Here is a 19,873-nt window from a genome sequence, read left to right as displayed (position 1 = left end):
CAGATTGCAAAAGGAAACATAGACAAGCAAATATAACTGGGCCTTTATTTACATTGATTATTAAAGAACCAATACATGTGCACTATAGAGAAATCAAACTGGAACCTGGTCGCAGCATCAATGGTTTGGGCTCTAAACAAATTTGGCAGACAACAAGTGGAATTGTAATTGCCCAGGTAAAGGCTAAACATGCTGCACCGCTGCTCTTCCTCAGTCATCAATAATGTTGCAATAAGTCGCTCCATCGTCGTATTTTCCCTCCTTTTTTGCAATAATTGTTCATTCACATTTTTTCAGAAACTATTGCCAATGTACTAAGTCTTATTCAGAGATTGTCAATATTGTTGGGCGTGTCCTGCTCTCCCTCTTTTATATTTGGTTGCTTGGTCTCACACTGAAGGTGCTAGATGTAATGTGGACTCAGGGCCAGAACAGAGAAGAACCAGAGCAGCTAGACTCGGGTGTGTGTTCAAGGCAACAAATGCCCTCTTTTCCACTGAACCACCAACACATGCTAGCTCTACTCTTTTGATGTTCACTTACACAAAAAAGACCACACTGTATCCATACCCGTGCATGCACAAGCCCACACTGTACTACACTATTTGGGTACACACTCAGTACAATATCTTCAGCTTCTACAATGGCTTGTCTGACTGGTTATATTTGGTTTCAATAAATTGATAGGAATGCAGCCAAAAGAACGCCGATAACCGTAAGAAACAGAAGACAAAACATAAAATTGGATCAAAAACTTACTCGCAAGTAAGCTTTGAGAAGGTATGAGTCTAACTAAATATGTATGCCTCGCTGCTAAATATGGTTTCATGTTTCAAGCATCTCATTGTTATATTACTTGCAGAGAAACTTGGAACTCACCCACACGAACGACGGAACATGGTCTAACACAGAGTCCTAGAAAGTTTGCGTAAGTACACTGACTTTTGGTTATTCTATAGTTATTCAATGATGTGCATTCGGTGTGTTTCATCATCAGCTGGGATTATTAATGCGTTGGGTCGTGCTATTCTTGTTTCATCTTTTATATAGTGTCAATATTGATGTCGTACCTATAATTGTTATTTTCATTTTTAGAACAAAGCACGTCAAGAGGTTCAAAACAAAGAAACTGAAACTGAAGGTCCACTTTCAAGTGAGTAGAAAAACTATATTTTCCAGACCGCATACAAAGAGACTCTGAAATGCAAGTCATCGCAGCCTTGTGGGTACGGATACATGGCCAAACCTTCAACTGGTTCTCAAAGGTTTCGTATCCAGGTTGAAGAGCAAGGTCGTGCTACAGCAGCCACCCAGCAGCAAAACTCTGAGCTCAGCCAGCAGGTCAACGAATTACAAGATCAACTACAAGCTGAACGTGCAAACACACAAGAGAGGATTAACTTGGATTGTACTGAGAGAGAACAACTTGAGGAGAGGTTAAAAGAAGAGCATGCTGAAAGGGAAAGATTGTTGGAAGAGGAGCGAACATCAAGACCGGAATTTGAAAAAAAACATGATGACAAAGTTTGTAGCATTGAGCCAGCAGATGGGAACCCAACAGGTGATTACAGTCATATGCTTGCGACCTTGTAAGATTTATGTTGCTTACTTGCATTGCTAAAAGTGCACTTATATTTACAGGTGCCTAAGGATTGACAAAGAAAATAGTAACCCAAACTTGCAAAATACACTTTTATAGAGATCTAGTCCTAATAAGAATCCAGTTCAAGGCCAATTATTATTTCTTCAAATGCGCTCATACAAGCTGCAACAAGGAATTCTCGAATGTTTAAAGCAATGGTAAGTCACAACCTTACTTTCTCTTCATGTTCACTTGCATTTTATACGTCATTGGCGTTCATAACTAGCTAGCTGTTTCTTCTCTTTCACCATGTGTTGTTGCTGCATCGAGTCACAACTTAAACAAAAAATGAATATGTGCTAGCTAGGGACATGAACTTAACTGAAACTATACATCGGGTCACAACTTAAATCAGTAGCAGAACCTTTTAGTAGATGTACTTGTGCTTATGCTTTAGACATTTACACTTGTATGATTGTTCTAATCCCTCAGTTACATGCTTACTGACACAATATTAGTCTAGTTAGTCTGGCGATAGTTCCTTTTAACTATGGGGCTGGAATAATTGTATGGTGTATGTTATGTTGGACTCATTAACTAGAACTTTTTTTATTTCTTGATTGCAGGATCCAAAGAACTAGCTGGCCTGGACTCTAGATCACGGACCGTTTAGTCTTTGCAATTAATTAGGATGGCTAAATTATATCTGAGTTTCATTTGATGGATATTTGCTACGGGAATTATGAACTTTATGAATCTACATATTATACGTATGGTTTTGAATATTGTAATTGAATGCATGTATTTTTTTTACAGTTGCAATATGCTACAACCCACTTTCGGTTGCCACATGTTAGCACCACCAAAAAAACTTTTGCGTCATATCTCAGTCGATATGCCTACTATTTTGTTGCACTAGGATGTTGTAACGGATCACTTCATATTGTCTGGAACCACAAATTTTTTCATGACGCCATAACTGTTCGGCGCCACCAAAGTAATTTTTGTTGAAATAGACTATCACCATGGAAATTTTAAATTGTCGCAATAGTTTCTCGCTACAAACATTTCAACTGATGTGATACCTATTTATCACCACCAAAACAAGTATGTTGCAATTTCTTATTACGACGACAGGAATATTTGTTTTTTTTGAGCATCAGTACAGACACAAGCGCTCATAAACACGCGCATACACTCATCCCTATGAACGCACACACGCACACCCTACCCCTATGAGCACCTCCGAGAGACTGAGCCGGCATATCATCTTGAGATTTACGAAGTCACCATAGGCGCCTCGTCATCGACGGGAACGTCTCCTCCCACTGAAAGTGCATCGCCGGAAATCCTGAAATAAATCCAGGAATAATGTTGCCATAAATTAATGCCACAAGTGTAGTGGGTCGTGGCAACATGCCTAATGCGGCGAAACCAAGGATTGTTGCCATAGTTTATTGCCACAATTGTAGTGGGTCGTGGCAACATGCCTAATGCTACGAAAACAAGGATTGTTGCCATAGTTTTTTGCCACAAGTGTAGTGGGTCGTGGCAACATGCCTAATGCCACGAAAATAGGGATTGTTGCCATAGTTTATTGCCACAGTTGACTATTGCCACGGAAGAGTAATGCGCCATGAAACGGGCGTCGTTGGCATAGGTTGTTGTCACAAATGTCTATCACCACGAGATATTAGGCGCCACGATTCGTTGCATGTTGCATTAAAGCTATCTCCACAAATATAATTGTTGCATCAAGTGAGTGTTGCCACGGGAAAACATGTGGCAACTTCCAACATGGATGTTGCAATAGCACACTTTATTGCCACGGTTGCTTTTTCGTGGCAATAACCTATTACCATGTGTCCAGTCGCAACAGCTGCCAACGAATGATGTTTCGTGGCAATAGGTACTTATCGCCACGAAATGACATGTATTGCAACAAACGATTTTGTTGCAATAGACCCGGATCCTTGTAGTGGGAAGGGCTGGAGCGAGCGGGGCGGCGAGGGGGATCTCCGGCGACCGAGGTTGAAGACGAGCTCGGTGCAGCATCTCCGGGCGAGCGAGCGCTCGGGGATGGGACGAGGCGAAGCAGTGGACGACGGCGGAGCTTCTTGGCACGGCGAGGCAACGAATGGACGGCGGTGGCTGCGGTGGAGCTTGTCGGCGGCGACGGCTACGCTCGGCGGGGAAATGGGGAGAGAGCCAGAGAGGGGGAGAGGGCCACGGGGAGAGTGGGGAGAAGAGAGGGAGACGTGGGGGTCGGCGTGGCACTCGTGGACGCATCCAGGGCGTCGGCGAAAGCAGGAGGTGGCCGGCGTGTGGCCGCGGGCGCCGGCCACGCGCTTCTCGTCCTCCTGGCGAGAGGAGGAGGACGACTGGCAAGAGCCAGTGGACTGGGCCGAGCCGGTGGGCTAGTGGGCTGCGCCAGGTAAGTTTCTGTTCTCTCTCTCCTTTTCTATTTTTTATTTATTCTATTATTTCTGTAACTTCAGGGCTTTATTAAATATGCCAGGGCATTTCCATAAATCATAAAATTATTCATGGCTACTGCTTAGGATATATCCAACAACAAACATTTTAGTTTATGATTATTTTAGCATTTAAAATATTTTATAGCATTTAAATGCCCAAATGCAAATACTAAAAGGATTAATCCAATTACCTTAAAATGTCCTAGAAAAATGTGCACCATTTTTGTCAAAGATTTTAGCCCAAAACAAAAAGGGTGGGCTTTTTAGAAGGGCAGGTTCATTGAAAAAGTTTTTAGTAAACCCTAGTTGTTGCAGGGGGGGTGCTGGGGGTTCTGTCATCCCCATTTCAAATTTAAGAGAAATTTAAACATGATGCACACTCTAATGCTTGAACTAGCTAGGGTGTGACAACGCCTTATCCTAGTAATCCCTCTAATAATTATGGTAATTCCTACAATAATTCTTATGGAAATTATAATAAGATTCCCACTGATTTTGAATCTAATATTAAAGAATTTATTACTTCGCAAAAGAATTTTAATGCTATGATTGAAGAAAAATTGCTTAAGATTGATGATTTGGCTAGGAACGTTGATAGAATTGCTCTGATTCTTTGAAACTTAGATCTAGTCCACCTAAGCATGATATCAATGAGTCTCTCAAAGCCATGAGAATTTCCATGGATGAGTGCAAAGAAAGAACCGCTAGGATGCGTGCTAAGAAAGATGCCTTTATAAGAGTGTGTTCTTCTAGTTCCTATGAAAATAAATATGAAGATCTAAAAGTTATTGATGTGTCCCCTATTAAATCTTTGTTTTGCAATATGAATCTTGATAATGATGGGACTGAATATGATCCACCTTTACCTAGAAGGCGTTCCAAGAATTCAGAATTTGTTGATCTTGATGCTAAAATTGATAAAAGTGGGATTGAAGAAATTAAAACCCTAGATGTTGCTAAATCCACTATTATGGATTTAAAGGAATTTAATTATGAAAATTGCTATTTGATTGATTGTATTTTCTTGTTGCAATCCGTGCTAAATTCTCCTCACGCTTATAGTCAAAATAAAGCATTTACTAAACATATCGTTGATGCCTTGATGCAATCTTATGAAGAAAAACTTGAATTGGAAGTTTCTATCCCTAGAAAACTTTATGATGAGTGAGAACCAACTATTAAAATCAAAATTAAAGATCATGAATGCTATGCTTTATGTGATTTGGGTGCTAGTGTTTCCACGATTCCAAAGACTTTGTGTGATTTGTTAGGTTTCCGTGATTTTGAAGTCCTATTATTCTCGGTAGACCTTTCCTTAGAACGATTGGTGCAATTATTGATATGAAGGAAGGAAATATTAGATTCCAATTTCCATTAAGGAAAAGCATGGAACACTTTCCTAGAAATAAAATTATAATTGTCGGAGTAAATGACCATGGGTAGCCTAGCCGGCTCCCCCTGGCCCTTCTGAAAAAATTACGAGCCGATTCGGCCCTCAAGAATCCAAGACACGGGGCCGCCTTCCCCTTGCCGGCTGTCTCCCAGGCCGGCTATCGGAAGGCGGCCCGACTTCAGCCCTCATGAAGAAAGCCGCGGGAGGGCCGGCTCCGAGAAGCCGGCCGCGAGAAGGCCGACTCCACGAAGCCGGCTCCCACAAAGCGGTCAAGATCGTACCCTCGAAGTCTGCATCCACATAACGGCGATGTGACGGGGCGTGGCTACAGTGAAGCCTGCCATCCCCGAATCATGGAGCACGCCTGGCACAGTGTGCCGTACGGGTGGCCATGACCCGTCCGGCGCGGCACTGTTGCCACGTTGACCCTGATGTCATCCACGACGGGCTGCCAGCACGGCCCACGGGCGGTGGGCCCCTTCGGGCAGAGAGACACCCGAAGGCGGCCAGGCCTCCCCCAGTCGGCCCAAGATAGAGCCGGCTCCCCACAGCCGGCTTGCCACCTCCCTCGAAGGAGACGCCCCATTAAGGAGACAAGACGCGGTGAGGCTACAGTGATCACCCACCGGACGGCGGCACTGTAGCCACGCCCACCTCGGCGAAGCCCTCGTCACCAGGATTGAGCCACAGTAACCAGCCGCCGACAAGGCCCTGGACAGTGGGGCCTGCCTGTCGACCAAGGAGCCGATAGCCGACGGGACCCACCAGCCGGCGGGCCCCAGCGGCCGGCGTAGAAGCTAGCGAGTGTAGACACAGACGGCTGGGCCCCATGCCCAGCCGGATTACCATTGTACCCCCGGGGGGTAGGCCTATATAAACCCCCCGGGACACCCATGCAAAGGGTTGATCCCTGCTAGTCTTAGACACCACATAGGGAGGAGAAGAGAGCGAGTCGTGCCCTTCTTCCTCCTCTCGCCGAACAGCTCAAGGAGCATCGTGTAGCTACTTGTTCATTAGACCCCGCAGAGCAGCAGTAGGGGTGTTATCTCCACGGAGAGCCCCGAAGCTGGGTAAGATTCGCCGGCGTGCATGTCTTCGCCTCATCCCGTTTCTAGGCACCGGCGACGTCTTATTGGCTCCCACAATGATAAGCCACCTGTTGGCATATGTCGCACCTACCACCCGACATTTGGCGCCCACCGTGGGGCGGTACTATCCTACCGTGCTGCTGCTAGTTTCGCAGTCCGGGCGGGACCATCTTCATCATCTCCGCCGCGGCGTCGCGCCGTCTCTCCGATAGCGCTCGGGGGCTCGACTTCGACCCGCCCCCAGAGCGGCCGCGCGGGACGGCGCGTCCTCGCCGTCGGCCTCGCCGCCTTCGTCATCACCATCGTTGCGACGTCGGCTGTCCGTCCACGCGCGGGGCCTCGCTTCGTCGGCCGCGTCCGTTCGCGCGCCGCTCGCGTCTGCCCCTCTCCGCGCTGCGCCTTGCTCCGGTCGGAACGCGCTTTCGCTCCTCCAAATATCATCTAGACAAGCTAGCTAGATGCAAGTCAAGACAATGGTCAAACCATTGGCCATACAGTACACATGCACTGGTCAGAAAAACCTATCAGCTGGAGCCGGGCCGACCACCTAGAGGTGATGCCGTCTCCCGGCTCTTATGCGTTGGTTTTGAATGCCACCCTTGCAACGGATAGACGCGCCGCCCGTTTCTCCCGCGTGCTGATAGACGGCGGGAGCAGCATCAACATCCTGTACCGTGACACCCTGGAGAAGCTGAATGTCAAGACGAAGCAACTCATGCCTACTCGGACTGTGTTCCATGGCATCGTACCCGTCCTGTCCTGCGCCCCCATTGGCAAGATCAAGATTGATGTACTTTTTGGGGACAAGGAGCATTTCCGCCGGGAAGCGATCTGGTTTGAAGTGGTGGACCTGGAGAGCCCCTACCATGCATTGCTTGGCCGACCTGCCTTGGCCAGGTTCATGGCAGTTCCCCACTATGCATACCTCAAGATGAAGGTGCCGAGCACCAAGGGCGTCATCACCATAGCCGGCGATTACAAGAAGTCCTCCAAGTGCGCAGCAGCCAGCAGCCGGCTGGCCGAGTCCCTTGTGATTGCCGAAGAAAAGAAGATGTTGGACCGAGTCGTGGCCATGGCCGGCAAACAGTCGGCCTTGTCCCCCGACCCCAAGGAGCATGATGCTCAAGGATCTTTCCAGCCGGCCAAGGAGACGAAGAAGATACCTCTTGACCCCGAGCACCCAGAGAGGTTTGCCGTCATCGGGGCAAACCTAAACATCAAATAGGAAGGCGAGCTCGCCGATTTCCTCCGTGAGAATCGGGACATCTTTGCATGGTCCCCCAAGGACATGCCGGGTGTTCCGAAGGAATTCGCCGAGCACAAACTACACGTCCGAGAAGACACAAAACCAGTCAAACAACCCCTCCGCCGACTGTCGGAGGAGAAGAGACGGATTGTTGGAGAGGAGATAGCCCGGCTTCTGACAGCCGGCTTCATTATGGAAGTTTTCTTTCCAGAGTGGCTCGCCAACCCGGTCCTCGTGCTAAAGAAGAACAACAAGTGGCGCATGTGCATAGACTACACGAGCCTCAACAAGGCCTGCCCCAAAGATCCCTTTGCCCTGCCAAGGATTGACCAAGTGATAGACTCCACGGCCGGATGCGAGCTGTTGAGTTTCTTGGATGCTTACTCAGGATACCACCAGATAAAGTTAGATCCGGCAGACCGCCTGAAGACCGCCTTCATCACGCCATTCTGAGCCTTCTGCTACCTGACTATGACATTCGGCTAGAGAAATGCCGGTGCCACTTTTCAGCGTTGCATGCAGAAGTGCCTCCTCAAGCAGCTCGGCAGAAATGCCCATGTCTACGTAGACGACATTGTGGTGAAGACAGAGAAGCACGGCACCTTACTGGAAGACCTCAAGGAAACATTTGAGAACCTACGCCGGTTCCAAATCAAGCTCAACCCCGAGAAATGCGTGTTCGGAGTGCCAGCCGGCCAGCTCCTAGGCTTCCCGGTCTGCGAACGCGGCATCGAATGCAACCCAGTAAAGATCAAGGCCATTGAGAGAATGGCAATTCCCACCAAACTTCGAGACGTCCAGAAGTTTACCGGATGCTTGGCCTCCCTGAACCGCTTCATCAGTCGGCTCGGATAGAAAGCTCTTCCCCTCTACCGCCTCATGAAGAAGACCAACCACTTCGAGTGGAATGACCAAGCCGACCAAGCTTTTCACGAGCTAAAGAAGATGCTGGCCACGCCGCCTATCCTGGCGGCGCCGACTGAGAAAGAGCCCATGCTCCTCTACATTGCCGCAACCAGCCGGGTGGTCAGCACCGTTATCGTAGTCCAACGCCCAGAAGAGGGCCGAGCCCAGCCGGTCCAGAGGCCGGTGTACTATTTGAGAGAGGTGCTGTCTACCTCGAAGCAGAACTACCCGCGCTACCAGAAGATGTGCTGCGGTGTGTACTTCGCCGCCAAGAAGCTGAAGCCCTACTTCCAAGAGCATCCCATCACGGTTGTATGCACCGCCCCGCTGGCCGAGATCATAGGCAGCCAGGATGCATCCGGCCAGGTGGCGAAATGGGCCATCGAGCTGGCCCCCTACACGATCTTCTACCAGCCTCGCACCGCCATCAAGTCCCAAGCATTGGCCGACTTCCTCGTCGACTGGGCCGAGACCCAGTACCTACCGCCAGCTCCCAACTCCACTCATTGGCGCATGCACTTCGATGGGTCCAAGATGCGCACCGGCTTGGAAGCCGGCGTCATCCTCACCTCTCCCAAAGGCGACAAGCTCAGATACATGCTGCAAATTCACTTTGCCGCCTCCAACAACGTGGCCGAGTGTGAGGCGCTCATACACGGGCTCCGGCTTGCCAAAGAACTCGGCATTCGTCGGATCCTATGTTATGGCGACTCGGACTTGGTGGTCCAGCAATCATCCGGCGACTGGGATGCCAAGGACGCAAATATGGCGAGCTACCGCTTCCTCGTTCAGCAGATCAGTGGGTATTTTGAAGGATGCGAGTTCCTCCACGTACCGCGAGCCGACAACGAGCCAGCTGATGCCCTGGCTCGAATAGGCTCCACTCGGCAAGCAATACCAACCGGTGTCTCTCTACAACGCCTCCTCAAGCCGTCTATCAAGCCGTCTCCAGAGTCCGATTCCATCTTCGTACCGCCTGACCCCGATATAGCCGGGCCCGGCTCGAAGAACCAAGAAGGTGACCCGGGGACTTCGATAGTCGGCCAGGGGACATCAGCAGGCGGCTCGGGGACTTCCGTAGTTACGCCCGACCCGGGGACTGCCACAACCGGCTCGGGGACTGCGGTAGTCGGCCCGGAGACTGCACCAACACAACAGGCGGCGGCCGACTCCAGCATTTCACCACCCAGCCCGCCCGCCCTGGTCGCAGTAGCCGTGTTGGCAATAGAAGAAGTCGCAGCTCCATCATGGGCTCAATCCATCCTCAACTTCCTAATAAACCAAGATCTGCCAGCTGACGAAACAGAGGCAAGACAAGTCCAACGCCGAGCCGAAGCATACACAATCGTCAACAGAGAACTCGTCAAGCGCAGTGTCACTGGAGTCCTACAGCGATGCGTCGAGCAAGAGAAGGGCATTGCAATCCTCAGAGACATCCACCAACGAGAATGCGGCCACCATGCGGCCTCAAGATCACTCCTCGCCAAAGCCTTCCGCCATGGTTTCTTTTGGCCGACTGCTTTGGATGACGCCAAGGGGTTAGTTAAACATTGCAAAGGATGCCAACTCTTCAGCTCCAAGCAACACATGCCGGCTTCAGCACTCAAGACCATTCCCCTCACTTGGCCCTTCGCCGTTTGGGGACTGGACATGGTGGGCCCATTCAAGACGGCGCGCGGCGGCATGACACATCTGCTTGTCGCCATGGACAAATTCACCAAATGGATTGAGGCAAAGCCGATCAAGAAGCTGAATGGGCCGACTGCCGTGACATTCATTCGCAGATATAACAACTCGGTACGGCGTACCACACAGCATCATCACCGACAATGGCACGAATTTCGCCAAGGGAGCCTTGGCACGTTTCTGCGCGATGCAAGGCATCCGGTTGGACTTAGTGTCCGTTGCCCACCCGCAGTCAAACGGCCAGGTCGAGCGAGCCAACGGCCTCATCCTTTCCGGCATCAAGCCCCGACTGGTCGTACCACTGGAGCGTTCAGCCGGCTGTTGGCTCGATGAGCTGCCGGCCGTCCTCTGGAGTCTGCGCACTACACCAATCAAGTCAACCGGCTTCACTCCTTTCTTCCTCGTGTATGGTGCCGAGGCGGTCATCCCAACTGACATCGAGTTCGACTCGCCTCGGGTGACCATGTACATGGAAGCGGAGGCCAAGGAAGCACGGGAAGACGGCGTCGACCTGCTGGAAGAAAGCCGGCTGTTAGCCCTCAGCCGGTCCGCCATCTATCAGTAGGGCCTGCGCCGCTACCACAGCTGGAAAGTCAAGCCAAGATCCTTCCAAGAGGGCGATCTTGTGCTCCGGCTGATCCAGCGAACAGCCGGCCAGCACAAGCTCTCGGCCCCTTGGGAGGGTCCCTTCATCATCAGCAGAGCTTTAGGCAACGACTCCTACTACCTGATCGACGCGCAGAAGCCGAAGGCACGAAAGAGAGATGACTCCAGCAAGGAGTCGGAACGACCATGGAACGCCAACCTCCTCCGAAGGTTTTACAGTTGAAATGCAGTATGTATCACGCTAACTTTTGTACTAAGTACGAGACAATAGGCCCCCCGAGGAGAGCTCGGGGACTGCCATCTTTTAGCTATGAATGAAAAGTATCATGCTTATGACCTTGTCATTACATTCACTTTTTCCGTTCGGCACCGGGTTCGACTAGTCGGCCCGGGGACTGGCCGCCTGGAGTTATATTAGAAGTCCTACCCGCAGTCAGACAAGTAGTGTGCCGGCTCCCAAGCCTTCTCTTGCCAAAAGTCGCAGATCGAAGAACCGGCTGTCCGGCTGGCAAGAGTTAAAGGCAGGAAAGGACGCCCACAGGAAAAACGGCTAGGGACTAACGGACTAATATAACAAAAGCCGGTTTTTCTCCCACCACCGACCGACTACCAGAGTAGCCGGCCGGCCGGCTTCCATTCACCTCGCTTCAATCTAAGAAAGCTCGAGTACTTGCCTTCCCAAAAGGGGAAGGCGGCAAAGGAAACAGCCTAAGGATAAAAAGCATACACGAATGGAAACCAAACATGCACACAATAATATTTACATAAAAGACCTTCAAAAGGCCAGCATTCAACATAGTTCGAATACACCCCAGTGGGTAGAACTGCGCAAGTTTAATAAAATTGTTCAAAAGGCAACAAGCAGGAAAAAACAAGGATGGCAGATTAAGCCAAGGGAGCGACTGGCGAGTCGGGCAGGTCGGTGGAGACGGCAGTGCCGGCTGGAGGAGTGGCCGGCTGGCGAACCTCGGCATGATCACCGCCTCCCGCAGAGGGCGCGCTAGCACGCGCCTCGTTGCCGGAGGCACGATCAGGCTGAGGCTGGCTGGCCGCTTCATCGGTCGGCTCAACGTCTTCGCCTTCCTCTCCTTCGTCGTCTTCACCTTCATCACTAGAGGCGATCTCCTCTGCCGAGTCTTCACCCGCTGCCTGGTCCAGCCCGAACCACTCCTCCGGCTGGGCAACGCCGTCGTCATTAATTTCAAGAGCGAAGACGCTGATGTCAGTACACTCGGCGATCGTCGAAGCACGCTGAGCGATAGCCGGCCGCACCTCCTCCATCTCTTCCTCGGCCTCCAGCCGCCAGGTGCGCAGCTGGTCCAGGTTCAGCCCCGATACCAGGCTCGGACGAACTCCAGCGCCCGCCCAGCTCCAAGCCGGGCTGCCGATGCCTTCCAGGCCTCGAAGCGGCCAACCGCAACCTCCAGCCAGTCAGCAGTCTGACTCGGGGTGCGGGGAATCGTCTCGCTTGGCCAGAGGGCGGCCAACACCTACGCCCCGGCGCGCTGGAGGCGGCGGAGCATACGGTGAGCCGGCTGCAGCCGGGCTTGGACCGCCAAGAGTTGCTCCTCAAGCGTCCGGCTCGCGTCCGGCGTGATTTCAGCCCCCGCCTGTCGGCGCGCCCCGCGATGGGCCTCGATGGATTGGGTGGCGAAGACGGAGTAGCCGGGAAAGTAGTCTGCACAGAGAACAAAAAGCAGCACAAGTCAGAACACAAATCAGGGATCAAGGGGCAAGCAGGGAGTGAAGAAGGCGGCTTACCATCGATCAGATCCTTGATATGACTGAAGCCCTTGCTCAGCGCCTGCTTCGCTTCAGCCGAGCCCGCCGCTTCGGTCTCGAACTCGGCCTTCAGGGCGTCCTCACTGTCCTGCGCCTTCTTCAGGGCCGCCTTGTGTCTGTCCTCCTGGTCGGCCAACTTCTTGGCCAGGCGATCACGCTCCAGGACCAAGGCGTTGTACTCGGCTTCCTTGGTGCGAAGGGCAGCCTGGGCCCCGCTGAGCTGCCCCCTCAAGTCGGCATTGGCTCCTGCAAGCATGAAGACAAAGGAAAAATTAATAAGGAAGAAGTCGTCAAGGAAGATCCGACCCGGCTGCTCAGCAGTCGGCCCGAATCTCGGGGACTACACCCAGTGGGTGCGCTGACGCGCCCCCACAGGAGATGAACGAGACAAAGCACGCACTCCGGCTACTGGTCAGGTCCTCGGTTCTCCGGCCCAGCTCCTGAGCCTGGGAGTTGAAGGCGGCTGCGCGGAGGTTATGATACTCCTGGAAGATTATACAGGAGGCGAGGATAAGTTAAGTTGTCAGGACCTAGTAAGTTCCAAGCCGCCTGCGCACCAGCCGACTCGGAACTCGGGGACTACACCCAGTGGGTGCGCTGACGCGCCCCCACGGAAGAAATCAAAAGAGCAAAATAACCAAGGCCAGAAGACTCACCCAGATGACGGCCCGCGTCACGAGGAACTCTTGGGTGTATCGCTGCAGCGAGGCGGCCTGAGCTTGAAGCCGGTTCCGGACCTCCTGGGCCGCCGCGTTCAGCTCGCCCGTCCCCCCGTTGGGAGTCCACTCGGACGTGCTGGCGCTGGCCGCCTCCAGGGCCTTCGCCCTGGCTAGCGCCCGCTGCTCGGTGCGGTTCCAGCGCGGAGGCGCCACCCCCTGCGCGCCGGCGCAATGCCGGCTGCACCTCGAGGCCGGCCCCTGCCTCCGGCTCGCCCCCGGACGGCTGCTCTGGTGTCGCAACTGATTGGCTGCTTTGGCCCGCTCCAGGCGGCGCCGTCTGCGGCACCCCCTCCACGAAGATCACGTGGTCCTCCCTCCTCTCCATCACCGGCGGGCCTTGGTCGACCTCCTCCGACGGGGGCACGGGAATGTCGGGGGCCACGGCGCGGAGGGGAACGACGAGCAGCGGAGGCTGGTTGTACGAGGCCTCCACCTCCGTCTCCGCGGCTGCCGCCTCCGCCCGGGCCTTGGCCGCCGCGTCGGCCTGCTCCTTCGTCGCCTGGGCGGTTCTTCGCTCCGCCGCCTCCCGCTCCTCCCGCGCCTCCCGTGCGTTCCGCTCCGTAGCCTCCCTAAGGTCGACGCGGGGATCCACGCGACGGGAGCCTGAGGACCCTCCAGTCGGCCCGACTACGGAGCCGCCAGGACCTCGCTCAAGGGAAAGCGGCGCCCTGTCCGGCAAGCAAAGAAAGGTTTAGAAGAGCTTCGGTCGAAAAGGACAACAACAACAAAAAACTATATATAAAATATGCAAGACGTTCGACGACTTATGCCGAGATCGCCTGCGGTTGTTTCACCGCCTTGCGGAAGCGGGCCGCCTTCGCGGGCGCCTCATCCCGCTTGGTCGCCGCCGTGGAAGCCTTGGATTTCTTTGGCCGGCTGCCGAAGAAGGTCGACGCGGCCCGGCACTTCTGCGCGCCGCCACGGGCAGCCGGCGCGGCAGACGAGCCCGTGCCTTGATGATCAAGCGTCGGCTGGCGGTGCGGGGCGACTTTGACCTCGTCATCGTCTGGCCAGTCCTCGAAGTCGGCTCCGAGCCCCGCGCCTCCGGCCTCGTCGCCTTCCCCCATGATGGCGTCTTCCATGGCGGCCGCTCCTAGGTCCGGATCGTCGGCGTCATCCACCGTGTGGTCGGGGAGGAGTTGGCGCTCTACCCCTACGGCCCGGCTGTCGGCGGAAGAAGAGGGTTCTGCTAAAGGCAAACCAATTGATCAAGGGTCGGCTATCATGAGGCCGGCTACAAAAAGGAAGAAAAGAAGAAAAAACTTACGGCAGGCGGAGGGTTGGCGCGGGAATACGGCTCCTTGCCGTATCGCCAATCCTCGGCGAGCTTGCAGTTGGAGATGTAGTTCACCATGTAAGACACCTCTGCATGAGGCATCTCCCTGGTGCTCAGCCAGCATGGGTCGAAGCGGCCGCTCATCTGGCAAATCATCTGAGGCCGGCCTTGGAGCGGAAGTACCCGCCGCTCCACGAAGGCGGCCACCAAGTCGGCTCTGGTCAGGCCCTCCGACTGGATCATCACCCGAAGCCGGGAGACGGATGCGTTCCCGGCCTGGGACAACGACCTGGCCCGGTAGCTCCACGAAGGTTTCCTCCCAGCCGGCGGGCCGGCTATGTAAGCCGGCAGGTTGACGTAGTCGCCTTGCTGGGCGACGTTCTTCATGTAAAAGTAGGACTTCTGCCAAAGCTTCACCGACTGGATCAGCGGGATGGACGGGAACGGATTGTTCTCGCTCGCCCGCCTCATGGCAATGAAGGCTCCGCAGGGGGCGGGCATGCCCGCGACGACGGTGCCGAGCTTGCTTTGGAAGAATTCCCCCTAGAGCTCGAGTGTGGGGAGAACCCCAAGAAAGCCCTCGCACAGGGTGACGAAAGCCGACAGCAGCATCACCGCGTTTGGTGATGCAGCTGGAGGTGGTAGAATTCGAGGAAGGCTCGAAGGAATCCGCTTGCCGGGAGGCCGAAGCCGCGCAGGCAGTGCGAGCGGAAGATCACCCGCTCGCCCTCCTCTGGTGCCGGCGAAATCTCCCTTGCCGGCGCTTGACAAACCCGCACGAAGTTCTCGCCCGGCAGGCGCCGCGTCCAACGGAGGAACTCGACGTGGTCCTCGTGCACGTTGGAGCCATCCCACGAGCTCGACAGCGCCATGGGAGCGATGCGGCGGGGAGCAAGACGAAGCGACGGCGGTGACACGCGTGACCCCGCTACGGCAGGACCAAAGGAACCAAGAGGCCCGACGACGGAACGGCGCGGCAATGGGTTGCTGCGGCGGCGAAGAGAAGAAGAAGGAGGGCGAGAAGGGGCGGAGTGAGGGAGAGCGTGCGAGCCTCTGCCGCTCCCCCTCCTCCTCCTACTTATAGACCCGTGCGGCGGAGCCGAGGAGGCGTGGCATGGGGGAACGTGGGGATCAACTGCGCCCACTCCCCCACGTCCCGCGATAATTGTGCCCTAATGGCATAATAAAACCACCGCGGGAAGGCGAGCGGTCCGCGTGGGCCGCAGAAGATCCGCGCTCGGGCCGAGGCCTAGGAGTGGCGGGCCCGGGCCTGCGGCGGCGTCCCGTCGCGCGCGTGCACTGGCAGGATCTCCTTGCCACGTGGCTCGCGGGATGGCGTGCGGTTAGCTCGCAGGCCAACCCACGTTCCCGCCCACGAGAAACGGAGCTTTCCGAAGACGGCGCGCACAAGCAAAGCCGGCCCCTCGGGATAGGAAGCTGACCTAGCTTCTCGTCCCTTTGTCAGCCTCGAAGCTCGATCAGCTTCAGGGACTACTGTCGGAGTAAATGACCATGGGTAGCCTAGCCGGCTCCCCCTGGCCCTTCTAAAAAAATTACGAGCTGATTCGACCCTCAAGAATCCAAGACACGGGGCCGCCTTCCCCTTGACGGCTGTCTCCCAGGCCGGCTATCGGAAGGCGGCCCGACTTCAGCCCTCATGAAGAAAGCCGCAGGAGGGCCGGCTCCGAGAAGCCGGCCGCGAGAAGGCCGACTCCAAGAAGCCGACTCCCACAAAGCGGTCAAGATCGTACCCTCGAAGTCTGCATCCACATAACGGCGATGTGACGGGGCGTGGCTACAGTATAGCCTGCCACCCCCGAATCCCGGAGCACGCCTGGCACAGTGCACCGTACGGGTGGCCATGACCCGTCCGGCGCGGCACTGTTGCCACGTTGACCCTGATGTCATCCACGACGGGCTGCCAGCGCGGCCCACGGGCGGTGGGCCCCTTCGGGCAGAGAGACACCCGAAGGCGGCCAGGCCTCCCCCAGTCGGCCCAAGATAGAGCCGGCTCCCCACAGCCGGCTTGCCACCTCCCTCGAAGGAGACGCCCCATTAAGGAGACAAGACGCGGTGAGGCTACAGCGATCACCCGCCGGATGGCGGCACTGTAGCCACGCCCACCTCGGCGAAGCCCTCGTCACCAGGATTGAGCCACAGTAACCAGCCGCCGACAAGGCCCTGGACAATGGGGCCTTCCTGTCGACCAAGGAGCCAGCAGCCGGCGGGACCCACCAGCCAGCGGGCCCCAGCGGCCAGCGCAGAAGCCGGCGAGTGTAGACATAGACGGCTGGGCCCCACGCCCAGCTGGATTACCATTGTACCCCTGGGGGGTAGGCCTACATAAACCCCCCGGGACACCCATGCAAAGGGTTGATCCCTGCTAGTCTTAGACACCACATAGGGAGGAGAAGAGAGCGAGCCGTGCCCTTCTTCCTCCTCTCGCTGAACAGCTCAAGGAGCGTCGTGTAGCTACTTGTTCATCTAGTGATCATGCGGAGACCCCGCAGAGCAGCAGTAGGGGTGTTATCTCCACGGAGAGCCCCGAAGCTGGGTAAGTTTTGTCGGCGTGCATGTCTTCGCCTCATCCCGTTTCCAGGCACCGGCGACGTCTTATTGGCTCCCACAATGATAAGCCACCCGTTGGCATATGTCGCACCTACCACCCGACAATAATACCTTATGAATCTATTATGGGAGCCACTTATGGATTGCCTACCAAAGATGGCAATACCTAGATCTACTTTTGCTTATTAGGCCTAGCTAGGGGCGTTAAACGATAGCGCTTGTTGGGAGGCAACCCAATTTTATTTTTATTCCTTGCTTTTTGCTCATGTTTAGTAATAAATAATTTATCTAACCTCTGTTTTGGTTGTGTTTTTTGTGTTTAATTAGTGTTTGTGCCAAGTAGAACCGTTGGGAAGACTTGGGGAAAGTCTTGTTGAACTTGCTGTAAAAAAACAGAAACTTTAGCGCTCACGAGAACTGCTGTAATTTTTAGTTATTTGGAGAGTGCTATTTAGTTATTTGGAGAGTGCTATTTAGTTAATTCATCACATAATATGGAGCTACACATAGTTAATTCTTTCGTCTACTTCTATTGGTAACTTTACTTGGAGCTATATTTTTATTCGCCACATAATATGTGTTTTGCTTGGAGCGTCTTGTATTATTTGAGTCTTCGCTTTTTAGTCTACCACAATCATCCTTTCTGTACACACATTTTGAGAGAGTCATACATGATTTGGAATTTGTTAGAATACTCTATGTGCTTCGCTTATATCTTTTGAGTTATATAGTTTTGCTCTATTACTTCACTTATATCTTTTAGAGCACGGTGGTGGATTTGTTTTATAGAAACTATTGATCTCTCATGCTTCACTTAGATTATTTTGAGAGTCTTAATAGCATGGTAATTTTCTTAAAATCCTAATATGCTAGGTATTCAAAGTTAGTAAAATTTTCTTATGAGTGTTTTGAATACTAAGAAAAGTTTGATGCTTGATGATTGTTTTGAGATATGGAGGTAATAATATCAAAGTCGTGCTAGTTGAGTAGTTGTGAAATTGAGAAATACTTGTGTTGAAGTTTTCAAGTCCCGTAGCATGCACGTATGGTAAACATTATGCAACAAATTTGAAACATGAGGTGTTATTTGATTGTCTTCCTTATGAGTGGCGGTCGGGGACGAGCGATGGTCTTTTCCTACCAATCTATCCCCCTAGGAGCATGTGCGTAGTACCGAGGTTTTTGATGACTTGTAGATTTTTGCAATAAGTATGTGAGTTCCTTATGACTAATGTTGATTCCATGGATTATACGCACTCTCACCCTTCCATCCTTGCTAGCCTCTACGGTACCGTGCATTGCCCTTTCTCACATTGAGAGTTTGCGCAAACTTCGCCGGTGCATCCAAACCCCGTGATATGATACGCTCTTTCACACATAAAACTCCTTATATCTTCCTCAAAATAGCCACCATACCTACCTATTATGGCATTTTCATAGCCATTCCGAGATATATTGCCATGCAACTTTCCATCATTCCGTTCATCATGACACATTCATCATTGTCATATTGCTTAGCATGATCATGTAGTTGACATAGTATTTGTGGCATAGCCACCGTTCATAATTCTATCATACTTGTCACTCTTGGTCCATTGCATATCCCGGTACACCAACGGAGGCATTCATATAGAGTCATCTTTTGTTCTAGTATCGAGTTGTAATCATTGAGTTGTAAATAAATAGAAGTGTGATGATCATCATTTTCTAGAGCATTGTCCCAAGTGAGGAATAAAAAAAGAGAAAGGCCATAAAAAAGGAAAAGGCCCAAAAAAGAGAAAGAAAAATAATAAGAGAAAAAGAGAGAAGGGACAATGTTACTATCCTTTGCCACACTTGTGCTTCAAAGTAGCACCATAATCTTCATGTTAGAGAGTCTCTTGTTTTGTCACTTTCATATACTAGTGGGAATTTTTCATTATAGAACTTGGCTTGTATATTCCAACAATAGGCCTTCTCAAGTGCCCTAGGTCTTCATGAGCAAGCACGTTGGATGCACACCCACTAGTTTCTTTTGTTGAGCTTTCATACATTTATAGCTCTAGTGCATCTGTTGCATGGAAATCCCTACTCCTTGCATTAACATCAATCGGTGGGCATCTCCATAGCCCATTGATTAGCCTCGTTGATGTGAGACTTTCTCTTTTTTTGTCTTCTCCACATAACCCCCCTCATTATATTCTATTCCACCCATAGTGATATGTCCATGGCTCGCGCTCATATATTGCGTAAAAGTTTATAGGTTTGAGATTACTAAAGTATGAAACAATTGCTTGGCTTGTCATCGGGTTGTGCATGATGAGAGCATTCTTGTGTGACGAAAATGAAACATGACTAAACTATATGATTTTGTAGGGATAAACTTTCTTTGGCCATGTTATTTTGAGAAGACATAATTGCTTAGTTAGTATGCTTGAAGTATTATTATTTTTATGTCAATATGAACTTTTGTCTTGAATCTTTCGAATCTGAATATTCATACCACAAATAAGAAGAATTACATTAAAATTATGCCAAGTAGCACTCCGCATCAAAAATTCCGTT

At 52.3% G+C, this 19,873-nt stretch overlaps 1 long non-coding RNA gene across 1 annotated transcript; it reads left to right on the top strand.

Annotated features, from left to right (window-relative positions):
* The first annotated feature begins 1,574 nt into the window (after positions 1 to 1,574).
* LOC125523992 (uncharacterized) lies at positions 1,575 to 2,431 on the top strand. The gene is made up of 2 exons (XR_007290494.2): positions 1,575 to 1,800; positions 2,209 to 2,431. It is a non-coding gene; the product is annotated as an uncharacterized LOC125523992 (long non-coding RNA).
* The last annotated feature ends 17,442 nt before the right edge of the window (positions 2,432 to 19,873 follow it).

Source organism: Triticum urartu, chromosome 7A, assembly GCF_056163025.1.
Source record: "Triticum urartu cultivar PI428250 chromosome 7A, HENAU_Tu73, whole genome shotgun sequence".
In the NCBI taxonomy this organism is placed as follows: domain Eukaryota; kingdom Viridiplantae; phylum Streptophyta; class Magnoliopsida; order Poales; family Poaceae; genus Triticum; species Triticum urartu.
This window is presented reverse-complemented; position numbering and strand designations above follow the sequence as displayed.